Raw genomic sequence first — 18953 nt, forward strand, 5'->3', positions numbered from 1 at the left:
TCCTCTGCTTTGGTGTCGTATTTGACAAAGTGAAACGATGTAAACGTAAAAACACGTACGAAATGATATTTGATATTTTAACCTCAAATAGGCTTATAGGATAAGAAAACACGCACACACGCGACATTCAAGTGCGTGTGAAAGACTCTGTTGTGGTAAGATTTGCACAGTTAACCTACCGGTATTCAAAGTGTTTGTTTCAAATCCGTGACAGATGTGAAGTGTGAGAATAGCTATTCGTGTCTTTTCGACAGGTTTCCGAATAGGAAACACCTGAGCATCATCTCTCGCTCATAACTCCTCTGGAAGATTAGCCTACTCTCCTCAAGCCTACATCTCTGAATTCAGATACCATTTAAGATGTCTAACTTTGATAGGTTTCCAGGTAACAGGATGAAGATTTTGGAAATATTTCCTCTGCCAAACAAAGTTTTTATTTGACTTTAAACTGTTCATGGATCAGGTTCATAAAAAGGACAGGAAGAAGACCTTCACCTTCAAACTAAACACGTACCCCCTCTCACACATATGACGTGTGTCCATCCAACAGGTCACACCACATTCACTTCTGGAGAAAACAGACCACAGTTTCAGATTGACTCAGAAGAGAAACTACTAGTGTAGCTACTATCACTTCAGTAAAAATGGTATGTGAGATGCTAGACTGTTTTAAATTATTTATTTTTTTTGTCATACCCAACAATTGAATGAATATACAACTATTTTAAAACTAATAATCTTTATTTTACCATGATATTTTGGTAGATGTACACAATATAACACTCTCCCCTGGTTAGTCAGACAATGACCTTTAAAAACTGTCAATGTTAAATGATAAAAAATAATGTATTAGATATTAAGAACATTTAAAGTCTTAATGAGACAGAAGAGCATATATGCATATATCTAAACACAACATGCCATCAGTGTGTGTGTGTGGGCGCGCATATGTGTGTATGTGTGAACTAGGAGGGTCGTCAAAGGGGAGGATTCGCACCAGTAACCCGTTTCATTGTGTTTGTTATAAAACATTTTGAATTATTTTTTTGTAAAGCATTATTAGGTCAGATCTTTCACTGAGCTATTGAAGAAAATGTTTCACATGCTGGTCTTGTTCTGTTTGTGTGGTGGTAAGTTATAAACATTTATATTGCGTATTTTAGCTTATATTCAGGTCTCTGTTTATGGTCTTTATTTGAGTGTACAGGGTCCTGAAATTATCAGGGAGTTTGGAAATGGAATATATGTTGGGTTGGGGGGGGTCTGTTGTTAATATAAACTAAACTAATGGAGGCTAAGAAAGGAAATCTACCATTGAATCTCAGTTTCAAAAATTGACATACAAATGGAAATCCTCCTTCCATGATTTACCCAGCAACGATCTTAAAAAATACTTTTCAAATTAATGTGGCAAAAAACAGAGGAATCCCGAGTGCATATTAAATTATTCAGATGCAGTGAGCCTGTCTAACGATCTAAATAGCTCATATACACATTTTTTCTAATATTTAAAAAATGTATTGAAAATATCCAGCTGAATTAAACTTGCAACGTGAAACGTAACTTCACAACTTTTATTTGCTCTTTGTATTTGATTCACATTTAAACTTTACAAAAACTAAAAATTATTTCAGGCTGACTAACAGAGGCATTAATCTGTGACAAAACCATTTCATGTTCATCAGGTGTGTTTGGGTATTCACTGTCAGTGATGGAGGGAGATTCTATTGCTCTAAACTCTGATGTTACTAAAATACAAGAATTTGAAGACATAATGTGGAAATTTGGAGCTGCAAACTCTCTGATAGCTGAAATCAACGGTGATAAACAAAAATTCTCCACATATGATGATGCTCCTGATGGGAGATTCAGAGACAGACTGAAGCTGGACGATCAAACTGGATCTCTGACCATCACAAACACCACAACTGAACATACTGGAGATTATCAACTAGATATAACTGGAGTGAAAAAATCATCAAAAACATTCAGTGTTTCTGTCTATGGTGAGTAGAGATCGACTGCGTTTTGAATTATGAGAGGCACTTCATGTTTGGAAAAAAAAAAAAAAAAAAAAAAACTCAAACAAATCATTTCAAATCATAAGGTTGCGCTACCAATAATCCCTATCAGTCAATTTGACTCAATGAGCTGTAAAATTTCCTTCATGTTCTTTTTACAGACATCAGGAGAATAATGTAATGTTTGGTATTTTAATGTGTGACATGATATAACAAGAGTATCTACGGCAAGAGCTCTTTTCATCCGCTGCATTCCTCCTGAATATTTTCCTTACTCCTTTGTATTCCACTGTCTTTTTTCCAGTTAATGATCATTTTGATTAAGGCAACCTGTGTTCCATAATACAGACATATACAGTGATATTTAACACGTCAAGCTTCTGGTGTCAGTCATGGTCTGTTCGAATGCTTTTGCACTTTTTAAATTTGCTTTTAATGTTCAGTGTTTGAAGGGTGAGAACCATAACATCTAATTGTATCCAGTTTTTGAAAATGCTTATTGCTTTCATAGAGTGAAGCTTTCGCTGATTTATGGCAGTTACTACAATAATTCATGCAAAGCCTCATGGGGCATTGAAAAAAGGTGGATATTCTTATTCAAATTGGGTGTCCAATCCTGTTTACTGTCCTGCAAAGCATAGCTCCAAAACCCTTGGAAGTTTCTCATAAGTCTGAAGGCCTTTGTTAGCTGGTTCAGGAGTGTTTAATAGGGTTGCAGCCGAACTCTGCAGGACAGTGGACCTCCAGGAACAGGTTTAGGCATCCCGTAATCGTTTTATTGTTTGAGATCACAGACACTTTCACTTTCATCACAATGTTCAGTGGTCTCTGATCAAACTGAATTCTGAGATTTCCATTTATTTTTCAGCTCGTCTGCCTGTTCCTGTCATCAGCAGAGACTGTTCATCATCATCATCATCATGTTCATTGGTGTGTTCATCAGTGTTGAATGTGAGTGATGTGACTCTCTCCTGGTACAAAGGAATCAGTGTATTGTCCAGCATCAGTGTGTGTGATCTCAGCATCAGTATCTCTCTACCTCTGGAGGTGGAATATCAGGATAAAAACACCTACAGCTGTGTGCTGAACAATCCCATCAGCAACCAGACCACACATCTGGACATCAACACACTCTGTCACACATGTGCAGGTACCACAGCACTGATGATATATGTGTGTATTTACTGACCTGATCTCTGTCTTCTGTTGTAGATCAGACTGATGCGTTCACTTCTTACTTTATTATTCTAGAACGGGACGGTCAGTCTACTTCACAGACAGTCTCAGTGTCTCTGATAGTGTTGATCTCTGCTGGATCTCTGATGATTGTTGCTGTAGTCGTGATCTTCTGCATCTGCAGGAGACACAGAAAAACAGACCCAAAAGGCAAGTGTTTCCAACTGCTTTTAAACAAGTATTAAATCTACCCTCCGGCCTGTTTCACAGACAGGGTTTAGATTACGCAAGGATTAGGCCTTAGTTTCATCTTGAGACGAAACAATGGCACTGACATATTTTAAGATATGACAGTGCAAGTTGCTTTCAGTTAAAACATCTCAAACATGCATTTTAGTCTGAAAATAGACGTAAGCCTTGTCTGTGAAACTATCAACTGATAACCCTAATGATCATAAGGTGAACACCCTCTAGTTCCTTTTCATTGAAAGGAACCAAAATAATATGTTATTGAGTTATGATTATAATGACACTGTACAGCACACGTTACTCGTCTCACTCGCACCAAAAGTGCATCACAACACACTGGAAGTACAAACAGAAATGCCATCTCAATTACTCCAAATAACACTTTATTAGAAGTCGTCTGCTTCAGAGATAAAATGTGCTATTAATTATGTATGTTGATGTGTTGAATTCAAATATGACAGTGACAACAAGAGATTGGCTACTGTTTCCAAGATATTTAAGTTTTTACGTTTTACGTCTATGTATATCGTGTAGATACCTGTCGCCTGTCCTGTTTATGTAACACTTTAAAAATCAGCTAAAGGGTTACATAAAAAAAAAAAATAATACATAAACATATATATATATATATATATATATATATATATATATATATTGTTCAGCAAAGTTTTGATTGCATCATCCATGACTTTTAGAAATAACATGCATTTCATTCATATTATGTATGATGCAATACCAGCTTCAGATTGCATTATTCATTGCTTTGCCTAAAAAGCAACAGTCCAAACCAACTCATAGATCCAGTTAAAGAATTAAGAATGTCTTTCCAAATGTAATGAATGATATAATTGTTGTTGTTCAAACAGTTCAGACTTGTGAAGATGAGATCATTTACACAGAGCCAACGTTCCACGAACGAAAAGCACAGAAATCGGTAAGATCATACTAGTTTATGTTCGGGGTCTCCATCACTTCAGCAGATTTAAACACTGACTCAAATCACATATTACAATACACAGGATATTATGAAATATTTCCACTGATGTCATTTTCCTGTGAACATACTTCATGTAACTGTCACGGTGTTTGAGAAGAAGATAAAGTAAGAATGTTTAATGGAATCAGGGTTCCATTCATAACTTCCATTCATAACAAAACTGAAATAATAGTGTATGGTTTATCTGTCAATCACTGGCCGACAGCTGATCTGTTTCACTGACATCCTGAGCACAAGCTCCATTCTTTAGCGCTGTTAGCAGCTAAACACAAAAACAACAGAAACTCTTCTAATTCTCGAACGTAGCTGAACATTAAACACTCAAATATTTTCATTTACTAACAAACACATGAAATACAAGTTCATTTGAACATTTACTCTCCAGCTCGAGCATCTAATCACTGATGCTGTGAACATTGACCACATTACTTGCACTTCTGTGAAATCATTTGTGTGAAAGCAGGAAGTCACACGCGTCAAGGCCAAATAAATGTGTCACAGATCTGTTGTGAGAGGGTTGCAGACAGCAGGGCAAAACTAATAATAAAAAAAAAACTAACCAATTGTGCAAAATATTGGACTATAAATAGACTCATCAACCTCTAAAAGGTAAGGATGTTTTCCATACCTTTGTTGTTGATGTCAAAAGGCAGTGGCCAATCTAACTCTGGCAGAGTGTCACAAACAGCCGCAGTCTGGGCTAAATCAAGCACAGATATTGCCTCTTCTAAATTGTTTCTCATAAATTTTTATGAAAACTACATAAAATTACAGCAAGGTTAGACCCATGTTTAGATTTCACTGTATTCGGTGAATTATTTCTATTGATTTCAGTCAGTCAGTCAGTCAGCTGTATCCGTCTAAATGTGCTAATGGATGTTCATTCAAAGAGAGGAGTGGATCTGCCGCATTAGAATGAAATTCAATCATGTATCTTCCAAATACCCTGAATTCTCTAGAACACCTTTGTTTTTCTTTTCATTAATTCATGAAACACTTCACTTGGCTAGAGGTAATATAATGCTGGGTCCCAGGTTGCTTTAAATAGCACTTGTGTTGTTATATTTAGCTTGCATTATTAGTAATGTAACATGCATCATAATATAAACGTGCAGTTCATGCTAATATTACTATGTCAACAATTGATTTGAATAAAACTCCCTTACCCAGAAAGATACACAATTTTGCTATGTGACGTCATTATTTGATGTCCAGTGTAAAAACCACCGATATTGATGATGTTTTTTTTGTTTTTTTTACAGAATGTTAAAGAAGAGGATCACACAGAGTACGCACCTGTCGCCATGAGAAGATAAGATCCAGCTTTTTAACCTTATCTGAGTCTATGGGGACTGAGAATCACCACATGTAGCACACATTAAAATCTATTGATGACATTATATTCAAACTTCAGATTTTTATTCTCAGCAGGCATTTAACAATTTTGGACTGGTTTAACTTTGAGTATTATATGGAAATCCCAGCAGACACACAGCAGGATCATTCTGAGGGGTTTGAAGAGAGATATTCAGAGATGGATTCATGAAGGGCTAAAGAATTATTCTCCTAACTTTACCAATCATCAAAATTGTAGGAATCAATTAAGCATTTTCAAGTTCGACTCGCAAAGCCTCAAAATTCAACTGTGTATTTATATCTCCATTTTCTCTTTCTCTTTCTCTTTCTCTTTCTCTTTCTCTCTCTTTACACCACAGAAATGTGGTTTGATCTGATGGGTGGACAAATATCACTTGGCAGCATTACTGTAAGTTAGTAGCCTATTGTTTCAAACAGGAAGCTTCAAAGCACGTATTGATTTCTCTAAACACCACACTTTCTTTGCAGTCACGTGACTGCTTCACTTTGCATGTAAGGATGTGTGACGACGGGTTATGGACGTTCAAGATTAATTTAAAACGCACGCACGCACGATGGCGCTGTTTTAGACACTCCTGATGCTTCCCGATACTTTCATCGCTTTAAAAGGCTTTGTTTCTCCATTCCTAATCGGAAGTGTGTGGTTGTTGTCAGTTTGTGCCTGTCAATAAAATGTGGTTGAAGGGCATTTTTTTTCCCCATTACTGTTTAGATGAAACTAGTTTGACTTCTGCTTTACAAAAAAAAAAAAACAGTTTTACTACATAACGTAGGCCTACTGAATAGCCTACATCAATGCTGTTTGTTTGACTGAATGACTAAACATAACATTCATTCCAAGGCAAAAAACTAAACAGTAATTACAGATTTTGTAACAGCACATTTTGTCAAAATTGTGTTGTTGCTATAACTGTTCTCAGACAGGTGGGTTTAGCGATGTTATTATTGTTACAGAGTTTTGTCTTTGTGTGTAAGGTTCTGCCATCATGTGACTGATATTAAATTGACTCAATATTAAAAGGTTATCTCACCTAAAAATGAAAATGGTCAAAGTCACTCACCCTCATGTCGTTCTAATCCACACCTGTAAGACGTATTATTAGAGAGCAACAGATAATCAACTCTATCAATATCCTTGACTGAAATTTACACCTTTCTTTTTTTCAGTTCATTTTATGATATTGATTTAATTGATCTGGTGGGTATTTTAAGGAAATGCATCAGAGCACTGTGAACTCAACAGGAAGCAATGTTCACAGGAAAACGGACTAATGTGTTAATAACATTCTTGTGAACAGCACCTTTTGTGATATTCAGTGGTTCGGAACAAATAATCAAACTGCCAAAGTCACGTGATTTCAGTGAACGAGGCTTCGTTACGTCAGAGCTTTGAATGGTTCGCCGCTAGGGGGCGATGATCTCTGTGAACCCATGAGTGTCTCGATATAATTTTTATATATTTGTTGGCATTTGATTACACAATTTTATAATAAAAATTAAGAGTTGTAGTTCATGATCTCTTGTTTTTATTAACCAAGCTATCCATAAAACAAGCAAAACAAGCCCTTCAATTTATTTATTTTTTATTTTTTTATGGTCTGGATGTCTGGATTCATAATGTAACATGAAAACAAACAGCAGAAGAACATCATGGATCTCACTTTCACTCATCAGACAAACAGTTTCTCCACTCACACATTTTGCACCATAGACTCAAATAATAGCATTTCATGTTTTATTCAAAATATTGCTTTGGCTTTCAAAAATACAGTTTTATATAATAATGTGGTATTTACTTAGTCAAGAATAACATTATTGACAAAAATGATGCATTGCTAAACCATATACTGCAACTGACATGCAATCATATTTCCCCTTATATTTAGCCTACAACTGAAATGGTTCCTACTATATAAGAGTCATTTCTGAGTGGTGTGATATAATAGTTTTACTGTATTAAGAATCACTAATAACAGCTGGTGAAAGTTTAGTGCATCAGTGATGAAATCATTTATAACTCAATGATTCAATAGTTTAGTCCATGATTATTTCTGATAACACACACACAACATATTTTAGAGAGACACAGATTCCATCCGCTATAAGTCAATCATGTATTAATATTATGTATTAATATTATTTACCACATACAGTAAAGATAGAAAGACCCACATAAACTACTTAAAAGGCACTTTTCCCCCTAGGCTAAGGTAAAGATAAGGAAAACAAAGGAAAATGTCTAATATTCAGCCCAGAATGCAAACAATATCAAACAATAAGTGTTAGGAAAACTACAATATTTGCCTTTACTTCTATCTGATTTGTGGTAAAATTACTTCTTTAAACATTTACCTGACACAAATAAAAATATCACGAGACATGGTGACATGAGGTTATTTACATATTAATTGACACCAGATGAAAGACAAAACCAAAAATAGGAACAAGGGAACAAGATATCTGCCATAAGAAAGAACCAATGAATACTATAAGTTGACAAGCTGAAGTTACTTATAAAGTAGGCTACATAGCTTAATTAAGTAAAGTGATATTTTTCTACAAGACAAACACAAAATACTTTTTTTTTTTTTTAAACTGAAAAGAGACACAAGATGGAAAAACAGACAAATAACATGACGTCTCCTCACACAACAACAAATAAAATGAAAAAATAAAATTAGCATCTCATAAAATGCTACAGATGTTTTGTTCTACATTGTAACACTCCTGCTGACAAACATCACATCTATAGTCAATAGTAAAAACTTGTAATGCAGTATCATATATGGGTCCAGTTACAGACATTGAATAGAATAAATGCTCCCAGTAAAGTGTTTCACCATAAGTCGATGAATTTCTAAGCTTATTAATGCAGGTTTTGGTTCCAGAGCCGCTGCTGGACATGCTCTGCTAATGCTATTCAGAGATGGTCAACCATTGTTTTCTGATCAAAAGTGCATAACCAAGGGTTAGAGTTAGTGGTTAAAATAGAAACATTAATAATATAAGGGTTGAAGACATTTCCAGTTACAACAACAATTCCAGTAAAAACACTTACAGTATCAAAAATGCAGATTGTTAAGAGCACTTGTGGTGATACAATCAATGTATTTTCTTACTTTGAATTTTTGTCTTGTTTTCCACAACTAACATCTAAAAGATTTGTAAGGGTCCTGTTCTGTGTCGAGCATGTTTCATTTGTTCTAGTTTTTCCGCTTGTTTGATTACAGTGTTTGTTGCCTTGGTTACTGGTTTGAGTCACACCTGTTTCTCTGATTATCTCCCTGTGTCCTTATATGGAGTGTTTATTTACACTAAGTGGAAACAGCCCGCCTTACTGGCGGAGAGTATTTACACTAACTCTGCCCACCACTGTCTGGTTGGGCCAGAGAAAAGCCCAAAAACGGCTGTAACCTGTCAGAAGCAGTGGCGTAGTAAGGCACGTTGTAAATACTTTTTGATCCGATCGACCCAAGTTTGAATCTGCCTTTAGCCGAACTTGTTCTACTTCCATTTCCAATCACATATCAGATCGGAAAGGTGTTTGTTTTCAATGGGGCTGTTTACACTTGGCCACTTCATGCGTTTTCTCAGATCGGATGGCAAAACGATTCCATTTACACCTGGTCACATAAATGTGTTTTTGCGAAACGGATTTAAATCCGATCTTCAATTCCCGCGCTATATGCAGATTTAATGGAGTGCACGTCACCGAAAGCAACAGATATGAGCTGCATTTTATTGATCATCAGCTAAAATTTGAAAATCAAAGACCGCAATAAGAGAGAGCGGCAACATCTCTGGTAAGATCATTTCATTTCTCTACTTTTAATGATGATGACTGTGTGTTAAGCGTCTGCGACTTACTTTCACTTTGATTTGCGATAGTTTGCACATTGGCTTAATGAATTGATGCTCAGCTTCTCATCTGCGGTGATGCGTGTTCCAGTAGCGTCATCATATCTGGCTATAACATGACATATAGCCTATAACACGCTCTCACACGTTTATTTATTTATTTTTTGTATTTTTGGGAGGAGTAAAATTTACATATGTGGTTTCAACAACCAGATGCATTTACACTTGTCCAGTTTCGTCTGGAATGTGACCCAGACCACCTCCTGAAGTGGTTTGAGCGATCGGATTCAAATCCGTCTCGAATGCGTTTCGGAGGGCATTTACACCTGGCCTTTTCACGATCGGATAGCTATCCGATCTGAGAAAACGCATGAAGTGGCCAGGTGAAAATATGTGTAAAAAAGTTTAATTCCTACTGGTTATTTTATAATAAAGTGTTTATCTGGTAGGTATACGGAGGGCTTTATTGTCCCAATAAGGCGGCATTTATTTAATAAATAGGCTATAATCATTTACACTCAGTATGTTATTATTGCATACTGTTTTATAATGCATTACAATACAGAGGAGCAAACAGTATCTAACTCCTAAAAAATCTAAATTAAGTGTGTTAATAATCAGGGTATCTTCCGTCCATTTCATGTCCTATTTGAAATGAAATAAGCAGAAACGAGAAACGGCGCCTTTATTCGTTTTTTCCAAAAAACGAAAAAACGAGATTTCGGCTTGATTTTTCGTTTTTTTAGTTCACGGGCAAAAAACGAATAAATGACTTCAAAATTCGTTTTGCACATGTGGACGGTCATGAGGCGCCCCTGTCAGCCGATTGGTCAAGAAAATCTGAGCATGTGACGTCATCGGTAGTTCCCCAGGTTTATTCAACAAAATAATAGTCCTATATCTGCGTACCGCATATTAAACTGTTCAGGGCAGGTCCTGGGCTTACTTATGTGCAACTTAACGCGTTTCAGAGAAATATTTATATATCAGAAATATTAAATATTAATCTGCACCCAGACGGTTTTATTAGCTGAGCGGAGTTAAATCTGTGTGGTGAAGCACATACGCAGCAGTCATAACTCTTCTTTTAGACAATACGCTCAGTTTTGGACAAGGGGTGGTTATTGCAAATACTGTAATGCAAAACTGCTGATGGTGGTGGGTACCGCGATGATGGTAAATAAAATTGTACTGTAACTGTAGCTAATCATAGCCTGTTCTTTGGCAGTTGGGTCTGTTCGAGGTCGGATCACGTTCTCACCACAAACGAACCGCTCCAGAGTTCGTTTGAAAGCGTACCGCTTTTGGTGCGCACCCGAGTGCGATTGCTGCATTCACACCTGCCCAAGCGAACCGCACCAAGGGGGAAAACGAACTCTAGTGCGATTCAACAGAACTAAATGAGGCAGGTGTGAAAGAAGTAAGAACCCTTAGACTTTCTAGTTCTTTCTTTCTTTATTTATAAAGCACTATTCCAACAACAATAAGTTGTACCAAAGTGCTGAACAGCAATTCTAAAATAGAAATACTAAACACTAAAATCACACATCACACTAAAATCCACAAAGTAAAACATAGATGCACAAGAGCTCATCCCTCTACACCTAAAGAGGACATATGAAATAAGTGAATTTTCAAAAGGCTTTTAAAAGAGCCTATAGTCGGAGCAGACCATATAAAGTGGTAGCATATTCCATAGCTTAGGGGCGACTACAGCAAAGGCCCTATCACCCCGTTGCTTGTATTTTGTGCGTGGTACAGACAGCAAAATTCCTTTCTCAGCAGATCTTAAAGATCTAGAGGGCTTATGGACCTCAAGAAGTTCTGAAAGATATGATGGAGCTAGTCCATTTAAGCTCTTATAGGCATAGACTAGCATTTTAAAATCAACTCTATCTCGAATGGTCAACCAGCCCAGGGAGGCCAAAACAGGAGAGATATGATCATATTTACGGGTCCCTGTCAAAAGTCTGGCTGCAGCATTTTGTACTGCTTGCAGCCGACGTAAAGATGCTTGGGAGACACCAGTGTATAATGAATTACAATAATCCAGTCTTGAAAACACAAAAGCATGGATCAACACCTCTAAATCTTTTTTAGTTAAGAACGGCTTCACCTTTGCCACGAGTCTTAAATGAAAGAAAGCAGATTTCACCACTGAGTTTATCTGTTTTTCAAACTTTAAGGAGGAATCCAACATTACCCCAAGATCTTTTACCACTGGTGTACAATAGGGGTACAGTTCTCCTAAAATAGGAAGTTCACTCAAGGCAGGACCTCCAAACCAGACAAGCTCAGTTTTGCTTTCATTTAAGTGTAAAAAGTTATTTGACAACCAAGTTTTTACCTCCTGTAAGCATACTTTAAGGGAATCCAATGATGATTTAAGGTTTTTACTCATAGGCAAATAAATTTGCGTATCATCTGCAAAAAAGTGAAAGGAAATACCATACTTGCGAAAAATAGACCCTAGTGGTAGCATATATAGGGCAAATAACATTGGCATAGTTGTTGGAAATACTGTTAACCCTATGGTTTTTTTCTTGATATTTTGTGACTTTCTCATTGATCATGACGAACATGCAAAGTTTCAACATGCTGATGTGTTTTGACATAGCCTATACAAACAAAATTACTATAGTAGCCTAGGCTACGTTCCTGATGTTCACGGGCCAATTTGACCCAAACATTTTAACACTCTAATGCAACTGTAGGCTACTGAGCCCAAGAGGGCCCACGTCACTCCTCTGTTCATCTCTCTGCACTGGCTACCTCTCGCTGCTCGCATCAAGTTCAAGGCTCTGACGCTTGCTTACAGATCCATCACAGGCTCAGCTCCCTCCTACTTTCACTCACTCCTACGAGTCTACATCCCTACCAGACACCTACGATCGGTCAACGAGCGACGTCTCGTGGTTCCATCACAGAAAGCCACAAAATCACTTTCCAGAACATTCTCATTCACAGTTCCATGCTGGTGGAACGCTCTCCCCACCCTCATCTGGAATGCAGAATCCCTGACAACATTCAAAAGACAGCTGAAAACCAATCTCTTCCGTGAGCACTTAACCTTATATATATATAAAAAAAAAATTAAAAAAAAAATGCTACTCTGAATAATACCTGAACTTTGTATTTTGAGCACTTCTTGCGTTGTTGTTGTTTTTGCCTCTTTATGATGACTCGCTGAATTTTGTCCTAATTTGTAAGTCGCTTTGGATAAAGGCGTCTGCTAAATGACTAAATGTAAATGTAAATGTAAATGTACTGACCCAAAATAATAAAATTGCTTGGTTATATTTTGTTATTTTGTTTGTTTTTTTACAACCTTATGAAGCTAAAATTAGCTTTTCCACACTTATTTTAATACAGAAAAATATTTTGTCAGCCACAGATGGTAAAAATGAGCCATCATTTATTTTTTCAATCTACCTGAAATAATATTAAACCTTTGTTTGTTGGTATTTTGTGACTTTTTTTCATTTATCATCATGATCATGCATGCAAAGTTTCTACATGCTGATGTGTGTTGACATACAAACAAAATTACTATTACATTTGTGATGTTCCCGCCCGGGTCAATTTGTCCCTCAGCTATTAAAATGCAACTGTACGGACACATGTGTTTGTATGACAGGGCACTTCAACTCCAGTTCTAAAGTGCAAGTGTCTAAAAGTGATCTAACCCTATCCAAACACACTTGAAAAAGCTAAATCACGTTGTTCAGAATTAATTGCAAATTACAGATGAAAATCTTTGTCAGACAAATAAGCTCTCATTTCTATATTCAAGATATCTGAAATACCTAGCTTTTAACCTTTTATGATTTTCAAAGGCAGCTTTACAGAGCCAATAAATGAATAAAAAACATTTATTTGATGTATGTTTTTGTTATGTTTTGTTTCTCACTCCCATGTGAGTGAATAATGAGCTTTCCCACAATTTTGCTTAGTGTGGCACAAGACTTTGACATAGACAGCAGGAAAAATGAGCTCCCAAAAATTGACATTTAAATAAGTAATTTCACAGGTTTTTGATGATACTGATACAGATGAAGATGTTTCCGAGTTAGAGGATGCTTCAGAGATTGAGGAAAATGTTGTTGAAGATACAGAAAATGAATGAAACTAGGGAAACTAGGGAACTATGTCTATAGGAAACTAAAGGGAAAGTTAACTTAGGAAAAGTCAACATTATTTTCATACAGCTATATTGAATTGTTCAGTTATGATGTTATAAGCATAAAATGTATAAGAAAAAATGAAAACGAAAAAAAAAAAATGATGCAAAAAAAGTCAGTAGGCCTACACTGTTTATAAAAAGAAAACGGTTTTAAAAAATGGTTAAAAAAACAATTTGACCAAATTTGTCAATTGGACCCGCTCCGTAAGTAGCCTACACGGAAATCGAACAGTGCACGAGGGTAGGCTACGTTCAGCATATAGCGCTTATTTTAGATTTTTTTTATGTTTGACAACATCTTCCTCCACTCTTTGAACAATTTTAATTAACATTAGCCTATTCGTTATTAACAAAGAGAATAAGACGGATGAGATAACACAAGTAAATGAAAGACCTATGGATTAACCTTTCAAACGAATGCGGTTCATTGTTATTTTTTAATGAAAACACAACAACAATAAAATATTGGCTACAATAAAAAAAATCTAAAAAACTCCTGCATAGTATTAAACTTGAATGAACAAAACGATTAAGACAGAATAACAACAGCATAGGCTAACAAATAAATAAAATATATTTGGAAATGTCCCTTTAAAATGAACACTGTTATTAAAACTTTTTGTTGTTGTTGTTGTTTTCAAAGACAAACTCACTTCTTTACTAACAAAATCTTGCGCTTTTTCCTCCGCTATCGTCCTGTCAATCATCTCGCTCTCGCAGCTATGATTAGCTACAGTTACAGTACAATTTTATTTACCATCATCGCGGTACCCACCACCATCAGCAGTTTTGCATTACAGTATTTGCAATAACCACCCCTTGTCCAAAACTGAGCGTATTGTCTAAAAGAAGAGTTATGACTGCTGCGTATGTGCTTCACCACACAGATTTAACTCCGCACAGCTAATAAAACCGTCTGGGTGCAGATTAATATTTAATATTTCTGATATATAAATATTTCTCTGAAACGCGTTAAGTTGCACATAAGTAAGCCCAGGACCTGCCCTGAACAGTTTAATATGCGGTACGCAGATATAGGACTATTATTTTGTTGAATAAACCTGGGGAACTACCGATGACGTCACATGCTCAGATTTTCTTGACCAATCGGCTGACAGGGGCGCCTCATGACCGTCCACATGTGCAAAACGAATTTTGAAGTCATTTATTCGTTTTTTGCCCGTGAACTAAAAAAACGAAAAATCAAGCCGAAATCTCGTTTTTTCGTTTTTTGGAAAAAACGAAAAAACGAATAAAGGCGCCGTTTCTCGTTTCTGCTTATTTCATTTCAAATAGGAAATTAAATGGACGGAAGATACCCTGATTGTTAATCCTTTAAATAAGGGGAAATATCTGTCAAATCTGTTAGAAAAAATAAGCTTGTTTTCTTCTTGAATTAAAGGGATAGTTCACCCAAAAATGAAAATGCTGTCATCATTTACTCACCCTCATGTTGTTCCAAACCTGTATGATTTCCTTTCTTCTGCTGAACACAAAAGAAGATATTTTAAAGAAGGTTAAACAGTAGTTATTAAACAGTTGCTGGTCCCCATTGACTTCCATAGTTTTTTTTTTTTTTTTTTTCTACTATGTAAGTCAATGGGGTCCATCAGTCGTTTGGTTACCGACTTTCTTCAAAATATCTTATTTTGTGTTCAGCAGAAGAAAGAAAGTCATACAGGTTTGGAACAACATGAGGGTGAGTAAATGATGACAGCATTTTCATTTTTGGGTGAACTATCCCTTTAAGTTTATTTTTCTGACCCTACTGGGAGACTCACTTAATTTGTATGATTTTTTTCTTTTCTTTCACAAAACAAGACCTTAATCTAAAGTAATTTTGCTTCTTGACTAAATGTATCTTGATTTAGTGGAAAACAAGACAAACATAATATATATGTATTTTTTTTTTTGTGAGTTATTTGTGGACATGCAGTTAGTTCTATCTGTGCGGATTTAAACAGACATGAAATAATAATCCGCATGCCAAATCACTCACTGTTTCAGTCTGGATCACTGTAGCTGCTTTAAACCTCTATAGGCTATATTCAAAAACATCAAGCTCTTGCTGATCTTTTAACACGTTATTCTATCGCTCATATGCTACATAATGCTAAGGGGCAGATTTACTAAACAGGGCAAATTAGCGCAAGAGTGCAATTCCAAAGATGTGCCAACGGGAGTGGAAAGTTATGCGTGTGATCTACTGTCGACACACAAATTAAACAACATAGACGCAGTCAGATCATTTCCATAAAGACCAACACAATCTACCAGCTAGCGTCTGGTTTAAGACGTGCTTTTTTGGGCGGTTAATAATGGCGCACATACCAGTACACTGACGAGTGCAAACCTTAGTAAATCACCTTGAGTGATTCATTTAAATATTGGCCCTAAATGTGTTAATTTATCATTTAAATCATTCAATTTTTGACTGGTGTTGGTACCGAGTAGTGAAATCTAGGACAGGGTTCTTGCGGTTTTCAGTAAGTAAAATTTAAGATCTTTTTAAGACATTTTAAGACCATAAAGATTGAAATTTAAGACCTACACAACGCATTGCCAAATAAATATTCAAATTGAAAAAGCATTAATTTAATTTACAGATAAAGCAATCACATTAGAAACCTTCCACACCCAACAACGTGTGTCAGAGAAAAGAACAGAATCAGAATTTTTTTTTTTTATATAGAAAATTGTACTTAGCATATTATACTGTAAAAAACATAATTAGTTGATTTTAGTTGCTCATAGTTGCTCATAACTAGAGATGAAATGGCATGAACATTTCAATTCATGATTATAGTGATAAATATTATCACGGTTATCACAGAATCCTGTTCAAAAAGTTTTATGTCGAAAACCAGCAAATAACAAAAAAAATGTACCATTAAGATATAAAAATAAAATAATAAAATAATACCATTAAGAATGATAGCCAGATTTTAAGTGTCTTGCAACATGTTATATACTACATGTACAAGTTCAAATAAAGTTTTGACAAAAAAGGTTTTTATAAAAAGATAAACCTCACATATTTCAGACTTAAAAAAAATTTATAAAAAGAATGAGTCAAAAAAGATAAATTACTGACATTTACAATTAACTTTAGCTTATCTTTTATTATTAATAGTAAAATTCGGTCCAATTTTCCTGTGGCGTCTGTCGTTGCTATGCAACCATGCACTGCGCTCTCCACAAAGACAAAGTGGCTAATGGATTTCCACCACCGAAAAACGCTTGCTGTAGCTCTGCTACAAGATTTATTTACGGAGAAGAGAAAAACACCCGTAGTGTTTGGGTGGACCCCCATCCTTCCTGTTGACTGATGCTTTCAATGTTGTTACAGAAAGGGCGAAGCAGTTTGGTTGGTTCTTGTCACATGACTGCGGTGCGTTTGCGGCATTCTGAAGAGTTGAGATTTTTTTATCTCGCTGAAAAAAAAAAAAAAAAAAAAAGCGTCACTTCAATTATGAGTTCAATTATTATCGCTTCAATTATTACGTCGCTACATTTGAACGAACTTGAGCGCACAAAAGACGCGATATGTGAACGGCCCCTCGGCGAGCTACCTCCAATCAGGCCACGAGCTACTGGAGCTCGCGAGCGACGTGTTGGAGACCCCTGCTCTAGAGCTCCACTTTGTAGGCTACGGTTTCACACTGCACGCGTAGCAGAGCGTAAGCAGCACAGGAGCAGTGTGTATGGTGAGCGGGAGCAGGACACACGTGTTTTGCTTTCACACTAGCAGCGTTTGTCACGCGCGGCTGAACCGCGGCGTGTGTACAGACAGAGTAGGCTAACGGTGCGTGTCCACTGGCACGGTGCGAGCAGAGCGGAGCGAGCGTTTTCAATTTATTCCTATGGAAGTCGAGCTTCATGCTCGCGCAGTGCATTTTGGGATTGACAGCGGACCGGAGAAAGCGTTGAGAGCGACCGAGAGCATCAAAAGGGTGGGCAGTTCTCGACTTTATGCAAATATCAAGCGAAAAACGCGGTCGGCAGCCAATTGCTTTGAGCTTCGGGAGTGACGTATGTTTTGAGAGTTTAAAAATATGCTAATTGTGCCGGAGTTTATGCTGGATTTAGTGCGTAAATCATTTAGTTTACAAATTTCATTGTGATCATATTGGCTGGGTTTATAAAAGTTTAAAATTGAAAGGATATCTTTGCTTGGTGCATTTGGAAACAAAGCTTGTCTATTTCTAAATGTAATCGCGTGCATCGCTGATGATTATACTGTCCGTGTGTTGAGAAAAAACTTTGATTAAACACACTCGCAACAGACACACCCCAAAGCGGAGACGTTACAGCGTTGCCAGCGGCACTGAGCGGAGTTTTGCAGCTGTAGTGGACACGCACTGTTATGGGTAAGTTGGCATTGCTTTATTTCATTTTCAAATACATTTAAGAGAAAAGACTTGTCAAGAAGCTTATTTTATTAATAATTTAATTTATATAACTTTTGGTTCATCTTTGTTTTTATTGTTCGGGCAACAAGTTTGTTTTTGGCCATTTGTTTTCCTTTTTAAATTGCTGTTAGTCATTTGACTGTTTAAAACACAATAGATATCATCAATGCGCTTTTTGGGTAAAACTGCGGTGTATTTTGGCCATGATCAATGCATTGTCACTTTAATTCAGCGTAAGCGGCGCAGCAAAAATAGACTGGGCGCCGAAATTATCGCGGCACGGCTGCTCCTGCTCTGCGTGCGGTGTGAATGCTGTTAACATGGGCGCCGAAAAAAATATGCGCTGCTTACGCTCTGCTAATGCATGCAGTGTGAAACTGGCGTAATGTAGCCTTCACGTGCTATGGAAAATATGATATTTTCCACTTGTGAACTGGTATTTACCAGTGTGTTGTGTTCAAGTGCTTTTGTTGTTGTGATGTAGGAAAAAGATGGACTCACAGATCCAGACCTGTTTTTTGGCTAAAACAATTTTAGATTGCTTAAGTCTTAAGTCATCTGCTACAGCAAGAAGATGATTTATCAAAACTCAAACGGTAAATAATATGCTGTATATTTTCTAGATCATGAATAGGGTAGGTAACACCAAACCATAACGGTATTTTTAAAACTGACACTGA

At 36.5% G+C, this 18953-nt stretch overlaps 1 long non-coding RNA gene across 1 annotated transcript; it reads left to right on the forward strand.

Annotated features, from left to right (window-relative positions):
• Positions 1-2513: 2513 nt before the first annotated feature.
• On the forward strand, positions 2514-7280 carry LOC309476418. Its single transcript, XR_014198125.1, has 3 exons — positions 2514-3407; positions 4313-4380; positions 5706-7280. It is a non-coding gene; the product is annotated as an uncharacterized lncRNA (long non-coding RNA).
• Positions 7281-18953: the final 11673 nt, after the last annotated feature.

The sequence above is a fragment of the Leuciscus leuciscus genome (assembly GCF_965113295.1).
Source record: "Leuciscus leuciscus genome assembly, chromosome: 15".
Classification (NCBI taxonomy): Eukaryota; Metazoa; Chordata; class Actinopteri; order Cypriniformes; family Leuciscidae; genus Leuciscus; species Leuciscus leuciscus.